At 35.2% G+C, this 26,602-nt stretch overlaps 1 protein-coding gene across 1 annotated transcript in view; it reads left to right on the forward strand.

Annotated features, from left to right (window-relative positions):
- Positions 1–329: 329 nt before the first annotated feature.
- The window catches only part of LOC134752406 (cuticlin-1), a 117,838-nt gene continuing 91,565 nt past the window's right edge, over positions 330–26,602 (forward strand). The window contains exon 1 of the mRNA XM_063688120.1: positions 330–572. The gene's annotated coding sequence lies outside the window, so the exon portion shown is untranslated. The remainder of the gene's footprint in view (positions 573–26,602) is intronic.

Below are 26,602 nucleotides of genomic sequence, written 5' to 3' on the forward strand. Positions count from 1 at the left end.
ATCCTGGAGGGTCAGATAGGACACAAGCGAGGTAAAGGAAAACCCAAACGCAGTTGGATCTAGTGAAGTAAAAGTAGGTAGGGGTCGTGGGAGTCGTGTCGTATCAAAACGTCAAAGAGCTGGCGTACCTAAGATAGGAAAAGCCGGAAGATACTCCACCGACAAGAAAATAACTCTTAAGTCCATGATGATGTAGATGATGAAGTTGCAGAATACGTCTTCTCTGGTAAAGTTGAACAAGATTGTCTTACTTTATATAGTGAGCCGATCTTGTTCAAACTTGTTCGAGAGATCGGCACACTTTATATTTCGTCAAGCTTACCATGAGGGTTTTGGCAACATATCGATATATCGACATGCACCTGTCCCTAGCCGCGGGGTCCGGGGCAGGTGCCTCGAGACGCGGCGGCGCGCCAGTCTCCCGCGCCCGCCGCCGCGACCACACGTCGCGATCATCGACAATCGAGAGAACACACGTGCGCGCAACCCTATTCGTTTTAATTTCTAATTTTACTAAAATAGAACATTACAGTGCAGTGCTCGCGGATTTTAATCGACTATTTTGTTGCAAGGTAAGAGCTTTTTATGTCACAACTTGTTTCTGAAAGAATTTAGCTATAATATGCCATTAAAGTGTGCCAGTTGTACAAATGTTTTCTAAAGTTCAAAAATGCGTTTTGTTTGTTATCGGTTCGAGATGTGGTTACGAGATAACATTGATTGTACAAACAGATTCGTACCATAATATAAAAGCTCTTTACAAAAGACATCAACGCGCTGCGAGCTGGACTTATGTGTCAGTGGTATCAAGTTTGGCTTCTAAGGTCTTTATTTGATTGGTAAACGGATAAAAGTAGACGGTTACTTTTTTTAATGAATGACTTTCAATTATGAGTTATATCCTGATCGGTACCTATTTACTGCAAATGATGTACGAGTATGTCGAGTATAAGAAACTGTGACTTGACTTGGAAATGAATGTTTATTTGCATTCGAAAAGCATATTAACCATAACGACGGTACCTATAGGTATTATTGCAATATAATTATCATATTCACATATTTAAAGTAGAATAACCGAAGTAAAAACGCCCCCTTGACATTTCTTAGTGTTACGACTTACGACTACATACATATATATTTGTTTCAAAATGTCACCTCACAGCCATAGACTGCGATTTTCAGCGATTACCCATGACAGGTAAACTGTAACGTACCGTTAGCGTCATACCTGTTAAGGAAACAAGAAAAACTAGCATTTATCTGCAAATGACACAAAAACCTGCCTTTCAGAGGCTGTGAGTCTTTTCTACCGGTTGTTTCAGGCACCTTGTAGATTCACCTGGATGTGTTTATGGTAGGTAACAGTCATAAAAAAAAATATTTTACAGTTTCTTGATGGGTTCCATATTATCTGATTTAAGATAGGACTGGGCCAGTTTTGCCAATCACTAATAACGAGGGAATGATCAACGTAACTGTAGACCTATGAGTTTTCCCATGTACAATACAATTTTACGAACGTAATAACAGACAGTTTGGTTCAACCCTTAACGCGATAATGCACCCACTGAAAAAAGATGGTATTCGGGTATGTTTTATGAGATAACCGACTTAGTGACATCTCCATGATATTAGGATATGACCACTTTGTCTTTTTTTACTTGTTAGACTTCGGATAGAAATGTTTAACCATTTACCATCACAAATTCAGATAGGTATAACATGTGTATGAACGCGACGCGCTGCGTGCTGATATCAAATGAAATAGGTAGGTACATATTATTAGTACCTATACTTTCTCCTGGATCCCTGACTATAACATCATGTGCAAATTATTATGCGCACGTTCGCATGCAGTAAACGAACATCAGCTGACATCATGTAAAGTAAAGGATTAAATTACACTCATAATCTTACTGAAAGTACTGAAACGAACACAGCTACCAACCATTATAGGTACCTACAGGGTACACTACATAATTCCGAAAAATTTTATGCCGAATTTTAGAATGTCGAATTTTATCATTCCAATTTTTAAATGCTCGACCCATCAAAATCCGACTGTCGTAATTACGAATGATGAAAATCACGAAGATTTATATTTCCGAAAACCCGAGAAGCCGAATTTTGTAAATTCCGAACCATATAATTCCGATTATTACAATTCCGATGGTGACAAACACCGAATTTAACAATTACGATTTTTGAAATCACGAATTCGAATTGCCATTATTCCGAAATTTTATAATTCCGAATTGACGTGATTCCTATTTTAAATATCCCAATTTTTAAATTTCCGAATAATGATATTCCGAATATATTGTTAAAGTTCGTTTTCTTGAGGGTCGCAGTTCTAACCTAACCTAACACACTTTTCTGGCAACATTTCGTTTTCTTAGGAGTCGCAGTTCTAACCTAACCTAAATTACCTAACCCACTTCTGGCAAGAGTTCGTTTACTTCGGGGTCGCAGTTATAACCTAACCTAACCCACTTTTCTGGCGACAGTTCGTTTTCTTGAGGGTCGCAGTTCTAACCTAAACCACTTTTGTGGCAACAGTTCGTTTTCTTGGAGGTCGCAGTTCTAACCTAACGTAACCTAATTTTCGGGCAACAGTTCGTTATCTTGAGGGTCGCAGTTCTGCCAAATTTATTTATTCAGAATTTTTATGCCAAAAATATTTTATGCCGAATTTAACGTGATGCGACACGACAGGCACCTGTAATAATTACTAAAACGTGAGTCTTAATTTTAATACCACGGATTTAATTTTTCCGACCTTACAAAAAACTGAATTTCATTTTTCGGTATTTAAAATTTCGGAAAAAAATATTTCGGAAAAGTGTCAAATCGGAACTTTAAGCATTCGGTCAAATCAAATGACAATCGGATTTTAAGTTTGCGGAAATAGCACATTCGTGATTTTATTTCATCGTGTTTTTAAAAATCGTAATTTTTATATTTCGGACTTATGAAAATCTTATGAATATATAAAATCGGGATATTTGGGTGTTCCCGTACCGCTATATATATAAAGTTAGCCTCGATAGTCTACCCGACACTGTCTATGTTTATGGAAGCCAGTCAGCCAAAACGAGACCTGACAGATCTGGTTGATAACTAGACGTGGCGTAGGCATTTTCATTTTAACTTTTACTTGTAAACTTGACTTTAGCTATCGACCTTACATAGGTTCCGTTTTGTGACAACTTTAGCGTTTTACTATCGGTTCTGTGACTGATAACTTGATAAGTAATGAATGAAAAACCGGCCAAGTGCGAGTCGGACTCGCGCACGAAGGGTTCCGTACCATTACGGAAAAAAACAGCAAAAAAATCACGTTTGTTGTATGGGAGCCCCATTTAAATATTTATATTATTCTGTTTTTAGTATTTGTTGTTATAGCGGCAACAGAAATACATCATCTGTGAAAATTTCAACTGTCTAGCTATCACGGTTCATGAGATACAGCCTGGTGACAGACTGATAGACGGACGGACAGACGGACAGCGGAGTCTTAGTAATAGGGTCCCGTTTTTACCCTTTGGGTACGGAACCCTAAAAAAATTATCAGTTTCTTTAGGCATATTATAATACCAGTATCTGAAGCTACACACTCTAATGCTAAATTGCTCTACCTATAACAAATGCTGCCGTCACAAAATGATTGTATAATGTTGGCATAAAATTTATCAAAGAATTAAAGTGATTTAAATAGAATTTACTCTGAACCCGGCAATTCCTTTGTAAAAATGGACTGTCAGGAAGTGTGAGGTCCGTTCCTACATCATTTATGTAGCCACACCCAGCGGGTGCGTCATCACCGACTCTATCGACGACTTGTTCGTGAATTTTAATCACATTTTATGACCCTTAATTGCTTTAATAGATATAAACTGCTCATTTATTCAGTTAGTCTTTTGGATCTATATTAAATGAAAGTTTTGAATTGTAAAGTTAAAATCATAATAAGGTATTTGCAAGGTACCTAGTTGCAGTAACGTTGCGTTGCGGTAAGTTGTAGGTCTTAACAGGAATCCAGACAATTCTAGTCCCCTTTTTCTTGATGAATGATGACTAATTTAATGCAGTTTAATTTAGGTTTACCAGAACTGTTTTCCTAAGTTTATATATTTATCATAATATAAAATTGCTCAATTCAAATGGAAAGGTTCAGACTCACCGCTAGAGTTCTGTAGTTGCCCATCCATCACAATAGGCATACTTGAAGGGGAGATTTTTGTTGATTTTTGTATACCTAATTAGGAAAAGTTAGGTTAGAGGGACCCTTTTATATTTTCTTTCGAAACGATTATTTCTGAAATTATTCATTTTATCAAAAAAAAAAATGACTTCTCGAAAAAAGGAAGATGGGAACTAGGAGGGGATTTGGTGGCAGTTATTTCTTTCGCACTCCATCTGTTTTACGAAAAAGCGTATTACTTATTTTATAAAAGTTACAAACAACAATATAAGCGTAAGTAATACGCATCGCTAAGTTGACAGAATCACCAGCAGCGCCGCGGGTTTTCCATTGGAAAATAGGTTTGGCACTAATTTTCCTATTATAACACTCGCGTTATACGGGCAATCAGAAGAAAGTGGCAACGAGTAAAGCCGCGGCGTCAGTGTTCGAGTAGAACTGGGTTACTCGTACGCGAAAATATAATTGGCTTTATTTCACCATGTATCATTCACGCGGACTGAACATCTGTGGACGACGCACTTTTAACGCGGCTACACGCTAAAACCTACCTTATTATGTTAAAAATTTTGATTAAGATAATATTTATCTAGTAGAATCGCTCATTATAAAAGATTAACGTAAGCAACTAATATAATCGCTCATTATAAAAGATTAACGTAAGGAACTAATGCTTGGATGTCAGCTCTAATAACCAAGAGAGATTTGATTATCACCACGTTTTCATATATAATATAGGAGGCAAACGAGCAGACGCGCCCATGGACACCTGCAACACCAGGGGGTCTAGCCAAGATGACAAACGCCAAACGAATAGAAAAAATGGGTATGATGTTACAGAGGGGTTACAAGAGCATTGTAGGCATTTAAGATGGGCGTAAGCTCTTTTCTTGAAGGTTTGAAGGTCTTATCGGTTCGGAAATACCTCGGGCGACAGTAATTGCTTACCACAAATTGCGTAATTACACACCATTTTTCAAGTTTGTTATATGAACGGCTTTATGACTCTAGTTTACTCGTATCACCATTAGCTGTAGAGTAATTCGCAGTAAACATGAAGCTTAAGATAATTTTGCGGACGATAAGTGTTGTATAACTTTCTCCTTTTTATATTGGAATATTTCTTCTAATGAACCCAATTAATCTGGCTTATTAAATATTATTTTATTTTATTTTCGGAAAACGAGTATTAAACAAATCTTCTAATTAAAAATTTTTTTGGAGAGAAATTAATTTACGCAAGCAGCTTAGCCGAGGAGTCAGGACAGGTGATAGGATTTTGTTAGCACAGACTGTGCAAGTGTTATTTTAATGGTCATAATTCAATAGAAGTTTGACGTTTAAAATAACACTTGCACAGTCTGTGCTATCAAAATCGCTGCCAAGTTAGGTTGGTCTAACTCTAGATACTTGCCTTAAGAGTGCCGTATAAAATCCAATTGTACATTGTTTTGCAAGATTTTAGTTCTCGTATTGAATATAACATTTTGTATGATTATCACCCACGATAATTTCATACGATTTTTTGCCCAAAATCGTACAAGAAACTCGTACAATGTAAATAGGCATTGGGCATTAATGCTGTCTCGCTCTGCTTGACCCACTCGGCACGGCATGCGACTAGTCCCACACTCTTACAATCAATAAATTAAACTTACTCGTATCTAAATGAATTATTAATATTATTGTATCTCCTGATTCCTTCTAATAAATCACTCGCTATTAAATTATGAAACGTGTCGAATTCGGGCTTCGAGCTAATGAAATCTATGTTGATATATTTCAGTTGACGGTTATATTATAATTATATAACCGATTTGGAATAGGAATAACATAGTCCTGAGACCCACTCAACCATCAATCATCATCAATTCATCATCATCAAAATTAATGATGATGACAATTGCATCATGTAGTTCATTGAAGTAGGTAAGTTATGATCGTATGTCGTATACCTCCCTAAATAGTTTGTAACAAACTTGTCCATATCCCACGGGTAGCCGAGCACTTGCGAGATATAAAAGTTTTAAAATTTAGAAATATTAAATATAGGTCATACAAAATATATTTAGATTCTTTTGCAGAATATACGCATCCTTCAAAGGACGAGAACGTAAGGTTATTGACAATTAAAGTCCCTGGTAGACTGAGTCATATTCCAACTTAATTAATCATAAAACTTTGACCCGACACTAGTTTCCTTTAAAACCCACATCCTTAAACCCAACTCTCACTCTACCGCAAGATAGCGGAATTCCATAGAATCATTATTAATTTATTAATTTATACGCTCTCTCCGCACGGTCGGTTGCGCGTAGCATCCCCGGCGGATAACGCCACTACGTGATGGATTAACTACGGTTAGACGTGCGATTCTGACATACGCGATCGGGTGAGAATAATTTTTATTGATTCAGACTTCTCAGTAGGGTACTCGACAAATTTCTACTAATTTCTAATAAGTCGATCAAGTTTGTTTTGAGGATCAAATGTCTGTATGGGACCCATTGCCTTAAAGCTATACAAAAGTCACAAATGATAGTCAGTCTGGCAATCGCGCTTTACTGAAGAAACGCTTCTAACAAAATGGCAATACATCGTGACGTCACGATGTCATGTCACTATTGCTTAGAACCGTTTTGATGTATGCAAAACAAGGAAATTGCGATTTTGTCGGTGAAATATTACGTTTATGTATTATATTGTTGCCGTACAATATTTTTAATACAATTTAAGCAATCGAATGGTACCATTATTTTTTTCTTTTTGGATGTTTAAAAAGAACTGAAATTTTGAAACAGGTATTTTTTTCCATTTATATTTTAAATTTCCAATTTATTGTGATAAATTGCTCATTTTCTATCTTCAACATGTGTCAACAACCCTATTTATAATACAATTTTGGTAAAAAAATCAAGGTTTTTACCACCATTTCCTATTTGTCCACCTTCGAAAAATATTTCCCATTACAATGTTTACTTTTAAATTAAATTTATTATTGGATATCTCTCGCAAGGTTCGTTTTTAGGGTTCCGTACCCAAAGGGTAAAAACGGGACCCTATTCCTATTACTAAGACTCCGCTGTCCGTCTGTCTGTCACCAGGCTGTATGTCATGAACCGTGATAGCAAGACAGTTGAAATTTTCACAGATGATGTATTTATGTTGCCGCTACAACAACAAAAACTAAAGAGTACGGAACCCTCGGTGAGCGAGTCCGACTCGCACTTGTCCGTGACGGTTTTTTACATTTAGTATGACATAGAAGTTAGTTTTTCATGAAAGTAATACACCGCGTACATCCTTGTTAAATATGTACCTAATATTCGTTGTTTATTATTCCTATGTATTTTTAAAGCGTCAAACAACGCTAGTTGAACATCTGGGCATCTGCACAACTAGTGAACAGAAGACTCTCTATTTGTATTTATTTATTATTTGTGCCATTTTCAATCAAAAGGGTACTTATTGTCGGTTGTCAATAAGGCGCTATTTCCATACAGCTTCAATTTGAAATCAACCTTATTGACAAGCGACAATGTGGTACCTTTTGGTTGAAAATGTCACATCTATCATATTTATTTAAAGATGACGGCTGTTTTTCCAAACAATTGATTAACTGATTAGTTTTAATAACAGTTAAATTTACAAATTTAAAAGTGCCAAAAATATTTGCTGTTCAACCAAAGTCTTTGAGTATTTTTTTGTCATCAAAAAGCAGTTACACAAAAAATGTAGTTTATTATAAATTATTTTAAAATAAAATTTGTGGCATGGCATGGCATGAAACCTTGATAGATTCTGGGATGGGATGGGTTACTTAAACCAAAGATAGATATAACTCCGTAATAGATGGATACAGTCTAAGGAAAAAACGTGCCTCGAAAATCAAGAAAATTTGACTCTCGATCAGAGGGCGCTACTAGCTTTGGCCTACTGTCGTATAGATGGCGTTGACGGTTTCGTTTGTTATTTAACAATTTTTACGCATATCAGTGAAAGAACATGGGTCAAAATCATAAAAATCATTAATGCAAATAAAAAAAATCATTTATCCATATTTAAATACATTTTATCGTATTTTTATAAATCTTCATTATTAGTTTTAAAATGTGTCAATAGATGGCAGTGAATTTACTGTGGTTACAAAATTTACTATGACAGTACCGCTCTACTACCTATAAGTTACTCTATGCTTAAACGAATGGACTCCAAGGAGCAAAGGGTACTGTAAAGTCAGTGTCAAAGTCAAGTTTATGTTTCTGCGTGTCCTATTCGAAAAATATAACATTCGCGATCCAATTAGTTACTTACTCGACTTAACTAGATACTAAATCGAGCTTGTTCATTGTTACACTATGAATCGTTAAGTAAGTGTGGCGTAAATTTAATGGTCGATACGATTTGTTAGCGAGATCATCCACTTAGCGCTAACTCGACAACAGAGAAAGGCAGTTAGTCACTCAATTCCCGTGACAAACAAGCGTGTCTACAAACCTACATCATCGTTAACGAGAATCCTCCTTAGTTAACATACCTCCATACATAATGCGTATTGTATTAGACCTTTAATGGAAAACACAAGCTATGACAACTTAAACAGGTCCACTTACAGCATTATATCGTTGTATGTACAGTCATTAAAATCACAAGTATGTTAGAGTTTTGAATGATTCACGGTTAATTTCACTAGACTTATATTGACCGGGATATAGACCGTGATTACCTTTTGTATTATTTGTGAGCTCCCGATATTTCGACGCAGTTAAATGCATCATGTTAGGTAATCACGGTCTATATCCCGGTCAATATAAGCACAAGTATGTTTATATAAATGTTTCCTTTGTTATCTTTTTAGTCTTGTGCGTTTTTGCGATAGGTATCTAATACCTCTGAAGAGCCCGCTTGAGACTATTCTTACTCAAGTTGTAATCACGGCAAAAGTCTTATTATCAATCAAAGACATGTTGAATTAATAACACCTTGCGATATTAAAACTGTTTACTTTTTATCCATAAATAAGGTAAATATAGGTATAAATAAGGTATAGGCAATTACAAGAACCATCTTGTTAAATAGGGTTATGTGTCAAAGACTGTGTTCTATCACCTTATTTAAATGTCACCATAAATGACAATTTTCCTAACAATTCTTGCAGCAAATGAATTTCGTGCGGCAAAGTGCGATCTTGCGCACACGCAAACGCGATGTACCGTACAATGCCGTAACTTGGGAACGCGCAGACCCGGCACTGGCAGTTAGCGCCGAATATAGAAGCTTGCTACGTCTTAATAGCGAGAACCGAGATGTCAGGTTTGTGAAACTACTTTTTTCGAGTTATTTTAGCGGTCTGATCTCTGGCGAACTTGTATAGGGCCTTCTAGTTGACAGTTAAGTATTAAACTTGTCTGAGATATTTTAAACGTAAGTAAATTCAAAATGTTAGTGCTCTTTAAAGCTTAGTGGTTCGATAATACAATACTGATATCACATCATTGTAATACAATGATCGGTTGTTTACCTATTTTATTTCTTATTTGACAAATGTACCTAATATGTATTCCTCATATGTGCCAAACCTATAAATAATGGTTAGGGTGGTTCACGTTTGTATGGGAAAAATTCAAACTCTAACTAGAAGACGCGGCACCCCCCTTATTTTGTTACATTTAGTATGTTTATAAAATACGCCAAGTTTTGTAACTTTAGCTCAACCACTTTGAAATTGTTTAACCTTGTATGAAATAATAATATGTATTTTTTTAGATTGTTTTCACATTATTAAAAAATGTGATTTATAATTACTTAAGTAAAAAATATTTTTATTTCCATTTTTTACAAAATTTTTAGGTTAAATTCAAAACATCTAACTTTTGAAAAATTTTAAAAAATAGAAATAAAAATGATGTTTTCTACTTCAAAACTTATAAATAACATGTTCAAATAGTGTGAAAACAGATACTTAAATAAACGTCTAAAAATAAATACTTTTTTTTTGGATTTCATACAACATAAAACATTTCAGTGGTTGAGCTTGTAGTTGAGATAAAGTTACAAAGCTTGGTGTATTTTATCAGCATAATAAGTGTAACATAATTTTTAAGAAAAAAAAATAACCGACTTCAATGGGGGATGCCGCTGAAAGTTCACTTATTGATGATGGTGCACTCTTAGATTCCAGACAATGAAATGAAAAAGACAGCATCTTTTGCCTAATTATGTAGAAAAGGAGGTAAAACCACCCATTTTTCTAGTAGCATTTCGTTTTTGTAAGGGTCGCAGTTCTAACCTAACCTAACCTACTTTTCTGATAGCATTTCGTTTCTGTAAGGGTCACAGCTCTAACCTAACCTAACCTACTTTTCTGATAGCAGTTCTGTTCTGTGAGAATCGCAGTTCAAAACCCACCAACCCACCTAACCCACTTTTCTAGTAGCATTTCCGGGTCCGGGTCTGGGTCCGGATACGAGTCCGGGTCCGTGTCCGGCTGTGCGGGTCCATGTTTGGGTCAGAGTTCGGTCCGGGTCCGGGTCCGAGTTGAGGTCCATGTCCAGACCCGGGTCCGGGTCCAGGTCCGAGTCCGGGTCCAAGTTTGGGTCTGGGTCCATAAGGAAGAGAACAAATCGCCAAACGTGAACTATGTGTCAATGAAGAGTTCCATTCTGATCATCATCAGCAGTTCCACTTCATCAAATGTCACTTTTTTAAATGTAAATGCTGGATTTGTTGATGAAAATACAAAAATCACTATATGTATGCCTTTCACATTTGAGGAGTTCCCTCGGTTCCTCGTGGGTCTCATCATCAGAACTCGAGCTTGATAAAAATATGTCTTAAAAACTTAAGTTGCTTAACAAACATAAAGAAGAGGACAAATCGCCAAACGTAAACTATGCGTCATTAAAGAGTTCCATTCTGATCATCATCAGCAGTTCCACTTTATCAAATGTCACTTTTTAAAATGGAAATGCTGGATTTGTTGATAAAAATACAAAAATCACTATATGTATACATTTCACAATTGAGGAGTTCCCTCGATTCCTCATGGATCCCATCATCAGAACTCGAGCTTGACAGAAATGTTTCTTGAAAACCTAACTTGCTTAACAAACATAACGAAGAGGACAAATCGCCAAACGTGAACTATGCGTCATTGAAGAGTTCCGTTCTGATCATCATCAGCAGTTCCACTTCATCAAATTTCACTTTTTTAAATGTAAGTGCTTGATTTGTTGATGAAAATACTAAAATCACTATATGTATGCCTTTAACATTTGAGGAGGTCCATCGATTCCTCATGGATCCCATCATCAGAACTGCTTTTTGACAAAAATGGGACCAATCTGTATGTATATACTTACAATCAAAAAAAGAATTTTCAAAATCGGTCCAGAAATGACGGAGTTATAGAGTAACAAACATTTTAAAAAAAACAACCGAATTGAGAACCTCCTCCTTTGAAATCTTGAAGTCGGTTAAAAATAAGGGGGATCGGATAATTAGAAAAAATGATTTTTGAACCACCCTAATAATGGTAATTAATAAAAAATGGTAATTAATAAACAATATTGTAATTAATATTCCATTCGTCTGTTTTGATCTGTCGCTAACTTGACTATGTGAGTTCGGCGCCACACCATAAGAAGAGATGAAAACTTATAAAAATAACGCTTGATGATATTCGTTGAAATTTCAAGTTAAAAGTACCTACCTTTTAGGATGAAATTCTATAAAGTCAAAACTTTAAATATATTTAAAAAGATATCCATCCACTTTTGGCATGCGGTATAATGGCAAATAATGTTAGTTAATTTCTAAAGTATTAATTTCCTCACTGCCAATTCTGCGAGACTTTCGCGGCGACTCGCAGCGGACCGCGACATTTGAAATTAAAAATATAACGGACGCGCGATCTCTTATAAACAATTGTTCCGATTTTCCTCAGAAATTAATGCAACTTCGCTCTCATTATCAAGTAGAGGAGGCACGATAAGTGCTCGAACATAAACGACTCGCAAGCACGTACGCTTACAGCACGTTACATACAATACACACAACTATAATATGAGCTTTACTTTACCATCAATGTGGGAGTTATAGAGTACTTTTTAGTTCTCTATAATTATACTTTTCATATAATATACACTGTAGTAGTACTTAACTAAAATAATAAGGAACAATCAAAGGATTTACGTATAATCGTTAAAAACCCATATATACTTACATAATTTACATTACAAATGAATTTAATTACGTTCTGAAACTTTATCACACATTGCGTCTAATGGCCGACCTAGTATTCCCGTAGGTACTGAATTTATCCTTCCATTTCACCCCTTTAGATTTAAACTCTCGTGATAGAAGTATCTTGTAGGAGTTGTATTAGGTATGTATGTTAATATAATATTTTATTTATATTATAAATGTACTTTTGAATTTGTTTTATTTTGTGATACAGTAAAGCATACTTACTTTTACAGGTTGAAAGCTAAAATATACAAGCTGATTGTTTTTAAATTCGCAAACTTTTTGTTCTGTCTTAAGTACATTTTAAGGAATCTAAATGCCATAGTCAGTTTTCGTAAATTAGGATACCTATACTTTTTATACATAATAAATACTTTCGCTGTTGTAAAACAGGCATTATAATTAACACAACCAAACAATTGAAAACTTTTTCATGGCAATTTCATTTCGAGAGTCCGAGATTTGGTATCTCGAACTACTTAATTAACAGACATCATAGTATGATGAAAACCTTACCCCCTATATTTATATCTGTCACATAAAAATATAACGACCAGACTTCATTCATGCTACTGCTAAACAATGAGACAACTTACTCGTATATCTACCAGTAAGTTCACCCCGACGCAAAATTACATGGGCAATGAATTGATTAATTAAGTGGCCATGCAATTTTGCAGCTCACTGTACACACAAAATTGTGACCCACTCTTCGGCGTTAGAATTCATTAATTGGCCATTCAATTTTGTAGCTAGTGAGCTGTACAGTGGTACAGACAAAAATGTGACCCACTCTTCGGTGTTGGACGGGCAAAAGTAGCAAATTTTTGATTGGTCAATGTAGATTTGTGTTTTGGCGGGTACAAGGTTAACGCCCAAACGTATGGTTAATTTTGGTATGCAGTATGAAATTGCTTTAGAAGGTAAGCTAAGCCGCGTTACGAGTATATGTTTGCATTGAATGAATGGTTGTTGGTTGTATTTGAATTCTCAAATAAAGTAAGTGCTTGTAAGTGCTGAATTAAAACAAAAATGTGATGGTATAATTAAGTGAAGATGTTAGCATACCGTTAACCGTTAGCGGTTTTTTAAGAAGATATATTAAATATTATGAAACGGCTATTCTTTAGATTAGTAATAACTTATTACTAATAAGTCTTGTACTTCACAATTCCTTGAGTATACATATAGAAATACAAATAAGTGTTGTAAGTTATTCTTGTGTGTCATCGAAACTACTCTTGGTGCACAGAGCTTTAGAGAAAAAAAAAAGAATAAACAAAATAAGTGTTTTGTGACCACTTTGTGACAATTTGGAATAAAGTATTACCTAGTTTAGCCATAAATTCTGTTACACAGTTAATTGTACGTAAGAACTATAAATGTAAAGTTATTGAAACAAATTTTATATATGAGATAGACAAACTAATTAAGAATTTAAAATGCGTAAAGATTATTGGATTTGGTCATCTCTTGCGTATTTACATGCTTTTTAATTAAGCAGCGAAGTGCGTCAAAAATACGCACGTCTTTTTAACCACCTCCGTCGGGATTTTTTTTTGTCAGAGGAGGAGGTAATCCTCATTGGATACAGTGCCGGCCCGGTATACGGCAGCATGCCCGACTCGGCTGCTCTGGAGATTTAGCCGCCTACTGACTAAACCCCTCCACCCTGTAAAGTGTTTTGTTGCCAGAAACTCGGCGCTATCGGTATACGCGTTGTTTCTGGGTGTGTAGTTGTGTGAACCGGGAAAGATTTGTGTCTAGATGTAAGTGTGATGAATTGTAAAGTGGTATGTGTTTATCAGTGTAAGAAGCGGTCCTGTGACCAACTCTATGCATTGCGAAGTAGAATTTAGAAAAGTAAGGGAGAATGAAGGAGAGGAGTATGGTAGGGTATATCAAGGCTTGCAGTATCATCTATTTGGTGATTAGGTACCGTTGATTTTTTTCAGTTTTTTAACTATATACTCAATGAAGTCGTGAAAGCTTTCTGTTGTAGATTCTTTACTGAGGATTTCTTGTATATTGCTAGGGTCTATGTGTAAGTTTTGACATGTTATAACGTGATTAATTCGTTTAGCTGCACACCTTGGACATTCGTTTATTAAGTGTTCCAATGTTTGTTTGATTTGTTCTGGAGGGTCGCAGGGACAGTGGTCATTATTTACAATTATAAATCTTAATAGGTAAGCCTTGTGAAACCCGTGGTTGCTGAGGTATTGCGTTGTTGCAAAGGTAAGTGGATTTTTGTTGACGTAGTCTATTAGCTGTTCGTGAGTGGGAAATAATGTTTTTGTGTATTTACAATGGTTTGGATTATTGTATAACAGTGCCTTCTCTTCCGCGAGTTTAGTTTTAAGTTTTAGTTTTATATAGCTGATGGGGACATTGGAGTAATCAGATGTACGGTACAATTTGGTCGCGGACTTGGCTGCGGCATCGGCTAGCTCATTGCCCAGGATACCGCAATGAGCTTTTGGGAAGTAGGAGTTACGTCTTTTAGGTAAGGAGCTTTAACAAAATGTCAATCTTTTATCATGGAATACGGTGTTGCAAATAGGTTAAACTTAAGCGTCTATTACGGTATTTTGTTACACTCGTGCACGTGTATTCACTAAAATGGATCAATTTTACGCAAAAATTGGGCTTAGTGACCCTTTTATCGGGGCCTGCTCACAAAACCATAAAATAAACGAGATGATAGTCTTGCAGCACTTTTTTAACTACATCTGCCGCTTCGTTAGATATGTATTCAGACAAGGAATGCATTGAAAATTATAAAAAATGTGGTCACCTGAATATTTTTTTCAGAACAAGAATGTCATATTTCCGCAAAAAATGGTGCGTAAATTAGGCCCTTTTCCCTTAAGGTGAGGGCTGGTAACATGGAATAATTATTAGGCATTTTTAATTCGTTATCAGTTTCTTTATTATTAGGTATATAAAACTTTATCAAATAACTTTAAAATTATAGTCTCTACAGACAATTAACTTTGTCACTGAATTTATGGCTAGAATTGGTATACCTACCTCCTTAATCTAATGAGATTCAACACTTAAATTAAAAATATTCGAAAGTTCCCAGTGATATATCTAAATAAATTATTCATATATTTATTTAAACAATTCTCAAATATTTTATATCCACTAATAAGTTAGGTAGCGAACAAGTAACCTCATTATCAATTATATTACATTGTACATACAATCTGCGGGTCTTTGATGGACAGTAACCAGAAATTCGCCATGCCCAGGATTCCGAAGCGAGATCTTTCGAGAGCAGATGAATAATGCAACGAACGGGCTAATTGTTAAGAATATGACAATGTTTTTGGTAGCTGGCGTCCACATATGTATAATAAGTAGATAGTTAGATACTTATTATTTATTCACGTTCAGAATGATATTTAAACATGAACATATTTTAATTCTCAATTGATCGACACGGACAATGTAAAAGTATACGATTTACTAAAAGCTTTCATCATACAGCTTTAAAGTAGTAGGTAATAGGTACCAAGAAAATCGGGCATTAAAGTTATTTTATGATGTCAAATGCCTTATATAATCATTTTAAAATATTCAGCTAAGCTATAAGAACAAACTATGCGTAATGCGATAACAACGAACAAAGTGCCTAGTGAATGATGAGAATGATAAAACATTAGTTAAATGAATAACAAAAATGACGTCGCTCATTAGTCATTAAACAAGACTTTAGCTTTGCCACCCACTTCATTGTAATAAATAGCTACAATGTTTCTCAATATATCTTACAGTTCTTGTTATTCATACAAACTTTATAAAAGCATCCTTAGGAAGAGGCCATAAGAAACAATATGATATATAGGTATAAGTATGTAGAAAGCGTACCATTCTTATGTCCAGAGCTACTGACAGAAAAGCAGTACATTCATAATCGTTATTGATAGTGGCAGCCAAAGAGTAAAGTAAGTAAGTAAGTATAATAGGTAGTGGCAGCTTAACAAAAGTTTTACGAATTTAATTGGTCATTTATATTACTACTGCCACCATCATTCTGAGTGTTGACGTTCATCTTTGTGTCACGTATAAGGAGGCTGGAGCTATTCAAATTTCATTCATTCATCCAGGCAGTGCGGCAACCATAATGTAAAGTGCATCTGTTTTGACTACCTTAACAGTGTGCAGCCTGTCAGGCTTTAAATGGAAATAAATTTCGTTTTTCTTTGTTAGAGTTTAACAAATACTTAAAAAAATACTAAAACATGAAACTGTTTAATTATCTAATAAAAATCACTTAAAAAGTAATCTAATCAAAACGGATGATTACATTTATCCTTACATATACATATTTCGTTTTTGCACTTGTACCGGTTAAACTGTTTTAATATTTCTAATCGCTTTTAAGGCAGTTTACTGAAACACTAATCGACTTATAATTATTTATTAAAGCACTCTATATTTATAATAAGGGGTGTACCGAAAAAAAACTGTAAACTTCAAATGAAAAAAACTGATGCAATTGATAAGGATTTTTGGAATTTAGTATTACTAGAATATAAAGCTACTTTTAATTTAAATAATTATCAGTTTTTTTTATTAAGTCTCTGCAGGAGTGATAAGAAGCTTTTTCCTAGCGCATTCATTGGCAGCTTTGTCCGGAGCTGTTTTTCATATTTGCCTGCACCATCCCAACACCTGCTGGAGTTGTTAAAGTTTTTTGGCTGTTTTATCCTTCTCTTTTAATAGACTCTTGATTTGAGCCCATGAATAGTCGAGAGAATGGCACTGCAGGACGTATGGTGGTCTTACTTTGCTCATCGTCTATTACAAAATGCGATTTTTGTACGAAGGAAATTGTATGATTTTCGACTTGGCTCAGAAATTAATAACGTAAATTTTCGGTTACTTTAGCTATCCTAACTTTTGTACGAATCTATATACTATGTTTCTTTATAGTTCGTTTCACTTAAGCCGCATATGTACCCCAATTTTTCACGATAAATTTGACGGCATGAGGGGGTCGGCGCAAATTATATTACCTAACAATCTTTCTGATGGTCCTACGGTCACTTGTCCCTAGAGGTCCGCCGCTTCGAGACCTCTGTTCAAGAGACAACGTACAAAATTATTTATTTATATTATGAAATGCACGAAACTTCGAGGTAAGTTTAAGTGCATCGAAAGCAAGCATGGAGGATGTTGAAAATTTTCTTGCCATTTGGAAAATATTAAATTTCAGTGATCTCTTCTATTCACCGGTGTAACGTCGCATGGCGTAAAACCAGAATTATTTATATTGGAATGTATAATTTAATAATAGGACTATTAACTGCGGTTAGAAAGTTGTAGTCATCTTGCTTGGAAATAAAATTACAGCCGTTTGAAATTTACAGTTTTTTTTTCGGTATTATATTATTTATGCTGTTTTTATTAGTATTGAATTTTAACAAAATTTGGTGGTAACTACTGGGGAACAAAATCCCACCTTTTACCAGTGGTAACTACTAGGAAAAAAAAACACCAGTAGTTACCACCAAACCGAGTTGGAGTACCAAACCACTGGTAACAACTTGGTGGTAACTAGTTGAAATAACCCTAATTCATCCATTACAAACCATTACCTTTAAACAGACAAGCTCACGGTTCAACTCTTAACATCAAGGATGCCCTAAGGTGTTCAAACATATCGCCCAGCTTAAACAGAACTCTCTTTTCCGACTAAAGTTTATAAGACGCTGGCGTTAGACGAAGGGGCAGGGGTCACGACAACTGGTAATTGCAGATGATTACATGTTCGGATAGTAATTTCAAATCCAAGACACCCACACCAGAAGCGGCATTTGATTAGAAAAAAATAATGACCAGCAGTAAAAACACCCGAAAAAGGATTCCTGAGATTTGCTATGCTCTGTTTTGAATAAGGTATTTAGTAACTAAGTACCCCACAGTTGTATACGTTTGGAGTAGTGTCCCTTAACTTTATCTTACATACATTGGTAGATGTTAGCTGACTATATGTACCTATATGCGTTAGTTGCTATTGTTATTAGTGTCGAAACTTTTGTCTGGTCTGGTGTAAATATAAATAAGAAAGCTCAAGTCATATTCCATGACATGATTCAGAAAAATGGTAAAGGGAGTCCACTCAATATGCAATGAACACGGGTTACTTTTAAGGTAGGTACATTTCAATACCAATGGACCGGTTTTCATTGCTCTTGAGTGCACACTATACTGAAAGATTTTCTCACATCGTTAATGCAAATAAAAACAAAACTTCAATCGATAGTATCGACTCAACGGCATTAAAGTACCGGAAACGACGTCCAATTACGTACGAAAGATGCGAATTTAACTCAAATCGAGCCGTCGGCGTCGTAGATTATTGATAGGCTCGGTAGATGTTTGATTCCAATATATACGAACCTCACTATTTGCAACGACCCTTTAATGATTTATAGTAAACTTCTTTGAATATTAGGCTTAGTAAAAATGAAAATAACATATTTTTAACAAAATTCAATTCGCAATTCTTTTAATTTAACTGCCTATGAAAAGAATAGGTAAACTCTATGGTTACTAAAACCCAACTACGGTTTATTTGGTGTTTTCCCATTTGACCCTGTCCCACGTGACGTGACCGCTGTCATACATGAGACATGAGGCTAGGAAAAAAAAATTGGAAGGGAACATCATGCTAAATACAGCCAACTTTTTGACTTCGCCGTATTTAGGTAAAAAAAAACTAACTAACTAACTTAATATATGAATATGGCATTATGGTCGACACAACGTAAGTTCCAATATTTGACAGTTATGAATTGACCCTTATTATTATAATAGGTATTGGTTCTTACGTTGCGCCGACTATAGTTATATTAGCATAATTTAAAACGTGATCGGCTAGACGAGCCGCAAATAGGAACCTTTGGCTGCTATATCGCATTATTCAATGTTGGGTCAGCTAGCAACAGTGCCTGTCTTATTAACCTGCAAAGGCCAAGACCGTCTGCCACAGTGTGCTGATGGAAAGGGGTCTAGTACGTAAAATGAAATACATATTATTCTAATGAATAGTCAAAATTGAAGTATTGGTTTGGCATTTTTTATCATATATATTTAAGTATATCATAGTTATATTTTTTGATTCACAATGACTCGATCTAATAAAAATATATAATAATTGTGATCAGTATTATTATATTTGATTCAGGTGTTCAACATGATTATAGGTTTGTGAAGTTATTTGAAAATTAGCTGTCATAAAAGTAAAAATGTTTGCCACAATTAGGAAATAAAATTAGTACCTACCAACATCATTCGCGAATGAAGAGTTGTTTAATTAGTCTGACATCTTTAGTTTTTAGGTTTCCTATTTCCTTCTATCGTTTTTATGATATAAAACGGCAAGTGTTAAATTAACGAGCCTATTCAAATATTCTTATTTGTCTATTTATGTTAGCTTACCTTACGAACCATGCAACTGACGTGACACCTCGATAAAAACCCGACAACTACTAGCACAATCGGATTAAGTCTAACCTCGAAATCCTTCCAAAGTTATGAAATTTGTATGTTAATTAAAGGTCTCTTTTTCATGTCCACACTATTTGACATTTGGGGATTTCGAGGAATCGCAGCCATCTTGGAAAATGTGTACCATCCTGGAGAATTTTGCGTTTTACTCTAAATATATGTTCTCTATGAAAATATGGTGTAAGGCAACATTAAAGCTTATTAAATTCTACACAAAACAGTCCTAGATATCTTTGCGGACACATCTTGTTATAGAAAATAATAGCTGAATCCAGATTGGGTGTTATTTAATCGATCTGCAAAATATTCCTATTTTGATGAATAAAAATATATATTCGGTCAGCCAAAATGTGTATTTGATCAGCAACTGAAGGTTAGCAAGTATTTCAAAATCAGTTCGCAATTAATGTCATAATGAGCTGCTCTAAATTGATTTGGTTGGCAAATTAATTATTTGATCGGCAGTAAGCGATCCACCATTAATCAAAATTTGTTAAGCAGTCAGAGGGTAAGCGGATTATTTCATTTTGGAGTACAATTTAACTGATCCGCAAAAATTTGTTCTAACCTAACCTAACCCACTTTTCTAGTAGCAGTTGGTTTCTGTAAAGGTCGCAGTTCTAACCTAACCTAACCCACTTTTCTAGTAGCAGTTTGTTTCTGTGAATGTCGCAGTTCTAACCTAACCTTACCCACTTTTCTAGTAGCAGTTGTTTTCTGTAAAGGTCGCAGTTCTAACCTAACCTAACCCACTTTTCTAGTAGCTATATCTTCCATTTTACACCTATAATACTGTCAAAGTACCAAAACGGATAAATATCACCAACAAATACTTACGTTAGAACACCGCAATGTGAATGTTAATATTATAATCATCGAATGAAATGCACGCACACGATTCCGCTCCGCCTGCAACACTGCCGATTTTTCAAATCAAACGCAGCCCATCTTATTATATCAGCTTACCATTTCTTTAATATGCATACGTCTCAATTAAACTGCTAACCAATTTTTAAATCTTGCTGACCAAATAATAATTTCGCAGCTCAACTATTTATTAAGCAGATGGATATTGGTTATAAATGTTGACCGTTTGTGAATTATTTGCTGAACAAGAGTTACAGCTCGATTTTTATTTATTGCCGGCAACATATTTGTATGCTGCCCAAATGATTTAATGGCTATTCTTTTTTGCAGATCAGTTTTAAAAATGGCTGATCATTTAATTACTTCCCATCCAGATTTAGCGCTTATACCCATTCAGGGGATATTCTCTTAATATGAAACTTGGAGGAATATGAATTCCACTTTTGTCTATACATTTGTATACGTTCTACCCCAATATCAACATTTTACCAGGAATTCCTTAACCCACCACAGCATCGTCACAAGTCCCGACACCCGCCCTATCAAACCGCTCAAACCCTGACGCAAGATGGCTTCAATATAAAAGACGCTTGGAAATATGAGTGGCAATCCAACCTGCCAAACCCCAGCCTAAGCCAGGGTCGTAAGTAACCCTACCAAAAAGCCGTATGGCTTTTCAGCATCTAGGAAGGAATGGTGCCAATTGAACAGACTTCGCACCGAAAATGGACGCTGTACGGACTACCTGTTTAAGTGTGGTTAGAGAGACTCACCAGCGTGCGACTGCGGGGCCCCGGTACAGACCATACACCACATTATGCATAATTGCCCGATACGGAAATTTATCGGAGAGGCCCTAGATCTTCACTCACCTAATGCACACGCTGCCCAATGGGTTAAGAATTTAGATATCATATTGTAATTAATAATTAGCGACTCTGTATATGCCATACGAATAAATAAAAATAAAATCAACATTTTACTCGACTGCGACTTAAACAGAAAGTAGTGTTATGGGTTTAAATACTGAAAATCAGTACACCCTGTAGCTCAGGATACTGGACGGATTTTTTAAAATGACATATTGGTAGATTCCTCTTGCCCTTTACAACCTGTTTACACTTGTTTTATTAAAGAAAAATCAATACAGCCGCCTTGAGAGGACGCCGAATATTAAATCATATTTTTACTCCTAGCGCCTAAACTATTGAGTGGATTTTAATAAAATAGACATCAGTAGATCCATAATTGGTACACGAGTGCTATGCAATACAAATTTACTAAAATAAATGGAGGTAAAATGTTTAGGACTTAAAAATGTAACTGCAAAAACAGAATTTAGGTCTTAAATGGGGATTAAACAATAGTGACAGTAATGAAATTTTACACCTACAATTTCAGGGATCCCTGTTTGCGTGTCATAAAATTGGAGCTTCGGGGACCACGGGTATCAAACGCCATCTTGAAAAGTATGTCTTTTTTTGGTTTTTCTGTTTTTCTCGGAATATCTGGGTTTAATGTGAATACTGTGTATGGCGAAACGAAAGCTTATTAAATTCCACACTAAAAAGTTATACAACACCATGTCTCAAAAACGAAGCCTTTTTCTAGAAATAGCGCTTACAAGTTACAAGGCAAGCTTACAAGTTTCCACACATTTTTTTAAATTCGTGGTTGGGTAGATAATGTTTTTGTGTTCCAAAAATTGGTAAAAAAATTATACAAGTATTTTTTTCTGCCCCATCTTAAAATAAAATGTTTGTAGGAGATGATTAAGTATATAGACTTTTGACTTCTGAGCCATATTTCTAGAAGAAAGCTCCGTTTTAGGGACATGGTGTTCTATACCTTTTTTGTGTAGAACTTAATAAGCTTTTGTTTCGCCATACACAGTATTCACATTAAACCCAGATATTCCGAGAAAAACAGAAAAACCAAAAAAGACTTGTACTTTTCAAAATGGCGTTTGATTCCCGTGGTCCCCGAAGCTCCAATTTTATAACACGAAAACAGGGATCCCTGAAATTGTAGGTGTGAAATTTATTTACTGTCACTATTGTTTAAACCCCATTTAAGACCTAAAATCTGTTTTTGCAGTCACATTTTTAAGTCCTAAACATTATTCCTCCATTTATTTTAGTAAATTTGTATTGCATAGCACTCGTGTACCAATACTACCAATTATGAACCTACTGATGTTTATTTTATTCAAATTTACTCAATAGTTTAGGCGCTAGAAGTAAAAATATGATTAATATTCGACGTCCTCTCAAGGCGGCTGTATTGATTTTTCTTTAATAAAACAAGTGTAAACAGGTTGTGAAGGGCAAGAGGAATCTACAGATATGTCATTTTAAAAAATCCGTCCAGTATCCTGAACAGGGTGTTGCGATTTTCAGTATTTAAACCCATAACCTTACTTTCTGTTTAAGTCGCAGTCGAGTAAAATGTTGATATTGGGGTAGAACGTGTATAAATGTATAGACAAAAGTGGAATTCATATTCCTCCAAGTTTTATATTAAGAGAATATCCCCTGAAAGGTTATAAGCGCTAAATCTGGATTCAGCTAGTATTTTCTATAACAAGATGTATTTTTTCGCAAAGATATCTAGGACTTTTTGTGTAGAATTTAATAAGCTTTAATGTTGCCTTACACCATATTTTCATAGAGAACGTATATTTAGAGTAAAACGCAAATTTCTCCAGGATGCTACACATTTTCCAAGATGGCTGCGATTCCTCGAGGTCCCCAAATGTCAAATAATGTGAACATGAAAAAGAGACCTTTAATTAACATACATATCAAATTTCATAACTTTGGAAGGATTTCGAGGTTAGACTTAATCCGATTGTGCTATACGTCATTTCAAACAATGCAGTCATTGTTTGAAATTTAACAGCCGATGAAAGTAGGATTTACCTTCTTTAGCAGCGATGTGTCATTCGGTCGGAGTGGGTGGAAACTATACATATAGTAGGTACAGTGATGGCTGGGTAACAAATTATTGATTGTCAAAATGGCGTTATCACCATAACCTACTGTTAAAAATTGACAATACAATTCAAAAAAAGAATTCAAGAATAATTAATTTAACAATTTACTTTACAGTACATATGGTGCTACTTTCTCCCACTAGTGCGTAAAAGAGCACTTTTCGGGCATATGTCGAAAGTTTAAAGGGCCATATGTACTGTAAAACATTGTACGATACACGTGCGAAAAGGTAATTTGCAACTCGTGTCGATTTAAAACACTCCCTGCGGTCGTGTTTTAATTTATCGCCACTCGTTTCAAATTTCCTCTTTTCCGCACTTGTATCGTAATTAACCATTCATCATTAATTAACTATTAATTAACCATTCATCATTTTTGATAAAAAAAGATTCAATGCGGGATTAGTAAAATTAGAACAATTACCAATTGTTCCAGGCTGGGAAATAAAGACACTATTTTTCCATTTTGTTTCCACCCAGTTGCTCGTGGGACGGGGACGCAGAGGAGTACACCACTTATCTGCACTAGAGCAGAATCGTATCACTTTCTGCGCACTTTTTAGAACAACAACGACCCACTTTCAGAGCAAGAGATATGAAAATTAATAAATTAGTTTAATTAGGAAAGGATGTAAAGGAGAAAGAAACTAGGAGGAGGAGAAAACTGCGATTAATGACGTCCAGTCAGTAGGTTATTATCACTGAGCTATAGTTACTTAGTAATAACATAATACTACATCGTACAATACGCCGGATTTACGAGATAGAGTGATTATAATAATAACAGTAAAAGTACCTACCTAATTTAAATCTTTCTTATTAATTTTAATTATCTATAGTCTCAATTTAAACAGGTCCACTCACTAAAAACAGCATGCTGAATCTCGTGGTACAAGTGTACCGACAGTATTACAAATTACAAGACTAACAAATTTTACTTCCCCAACTTCTTAGGAACCCACTTGAGACGATGCCGAAAGTTGTAGACAGTAAGGCTAGGTTCACACGGCGTTAATTTTTCCCATATACCGTATACGGGATTTTATCGAATACCGTAGTGACAGCAAAATTTGTATAGAATCGTTAAAAAATGTTCACACGGCTAGGCGGCTTTCCCGCATAGACGCTGTGTTACGAATTTGAACATTTTTATACAAAATTTGCTGACCTGACACTACGGTATTCGATAAAATCCCGTTTACGGTATACGGGAAAAATTAACGCCGTGTGAACCTAGCTTAAGGCTTATTATAGCTTGGCGTTTGCGATATCAAGTTGTAAGGTGCGTACTCGATAGCTCGTAACACTTACCGTTATCGTGGTACCGTCCGTCTGACGGCCACTCGATCTCTGCGTTTTCATTTCCACATCGAACGGTATTCAATTTTCGAATTTCGCTTAGCATTCTTATCACTGTTTGTTGATCCTCTTTATTAATTTAAGTAAAACCACATTATGAGCTAATTTATCAGTTTATCACAGACCAATATTGGACTAGACGTAGCAATTGCGTCATTTGCGTGTCTTTTAACAAGTATCAGGCACCGAACACCCTTTGGTTCTACTGTAGAAAATCTGTTGGATTGTTAAATAAAGAAAAAAAGCTTATTGTGAGAAGGGGGGCTTCTGCAGGTTGTTTGAGTTTATAAATTTGCCGTGGGGCAATCATGTAATCATGAATACAGGACGACAATTTTTTTACGTTTGTAAGCAATTGTAAGACCCAAAGTGTGGACTTGTTTGGTCGTCTAGTACCTACGATTTTTTCTTACGAGGAGTTTGATCCTAGGTTGATCTGTGTAAGACTGTTCTCAAATATTTATTTATTTATATTGGAAGTAACGTACTTTAACTTAAATATTGTTTGATACGAGTAGGTCGGCTTTTAAGAAGCAGGCAGCAATAATTTAGTTGCCAGATTAATCCCGGTATCGAATTAAAAATTCATCGTAAAATAAATAGCTTGATTAATAATACAAAGGAAGTTTCCTTTGTATTATTAATCATGCTAACAATCCGTCGAATTATAAACAAGTTATTTTAAATGAATTTTCATAATAATGTCGTTAACAATAAAATAATGAACAGCATAATTTTTACAGTTATTTTTATAGGGTAATTTAACAAACATGGATGTTTTATTTACGTAAAGCCTAGATCAAGGCTCATGAAATATTTCATGTTGTATAAAACTCGTATTTATGTAACAATGAGTTTTAATCACAAATAAAAATTACATTACAGTGTAGTAAAGTATTTCTCTGTCGAATTAAATACCATCCGTCATATAAATAAATACTCGCTTTATTTAGAAAAACCGAGTCGGACTCGCCCACCGAGGGTTCCGTACAAGTTAAACTTATTTTTTATTTAATAATTTTTACTAATACTTTTTAGATTTTTCCCTGTACTTGTAGTGTAAGACAATATTACTTGCGAAATTTCATAGTTCTAGGTCAACGGAAAGTACTCTATAAAGTTTGATTCCCTTGAGAGGTCGAAATATACGTTTTTTGCGGCATAAACGTATCGTTTTTTACGTTAACTTAGAAGTTTGATTTTTTACAGCTTCAAGGGACCGTAGACCTGAGTATATGGTTTTTATTTCAACTCAATACGTTCACGCGTTCCCGAGATAAAGGGTCTTGACAGACAGATGGACAGATAACCAAGTTATCCTATAAGGGTTCCGTTTTTTCCTTTTGAGGTACGGAACCCTAAAAATATTTTTTATGGAAGGATTAATGCTTATACTGTTTAAT

Source organism: Cydia strobilella, chromosome 2, assembly GCF_947568885.1.
Source record: "Cydia strobilella chromosome 2, ilCydStro3.1, whole genome shotgun sequence".
NCBI classification, from domain to species: Eukaryota; Metazoa; Arthropoda; class Insecta; order Lepidoptera; family Tortricidae; genus Cydia; species Cydia strobilella.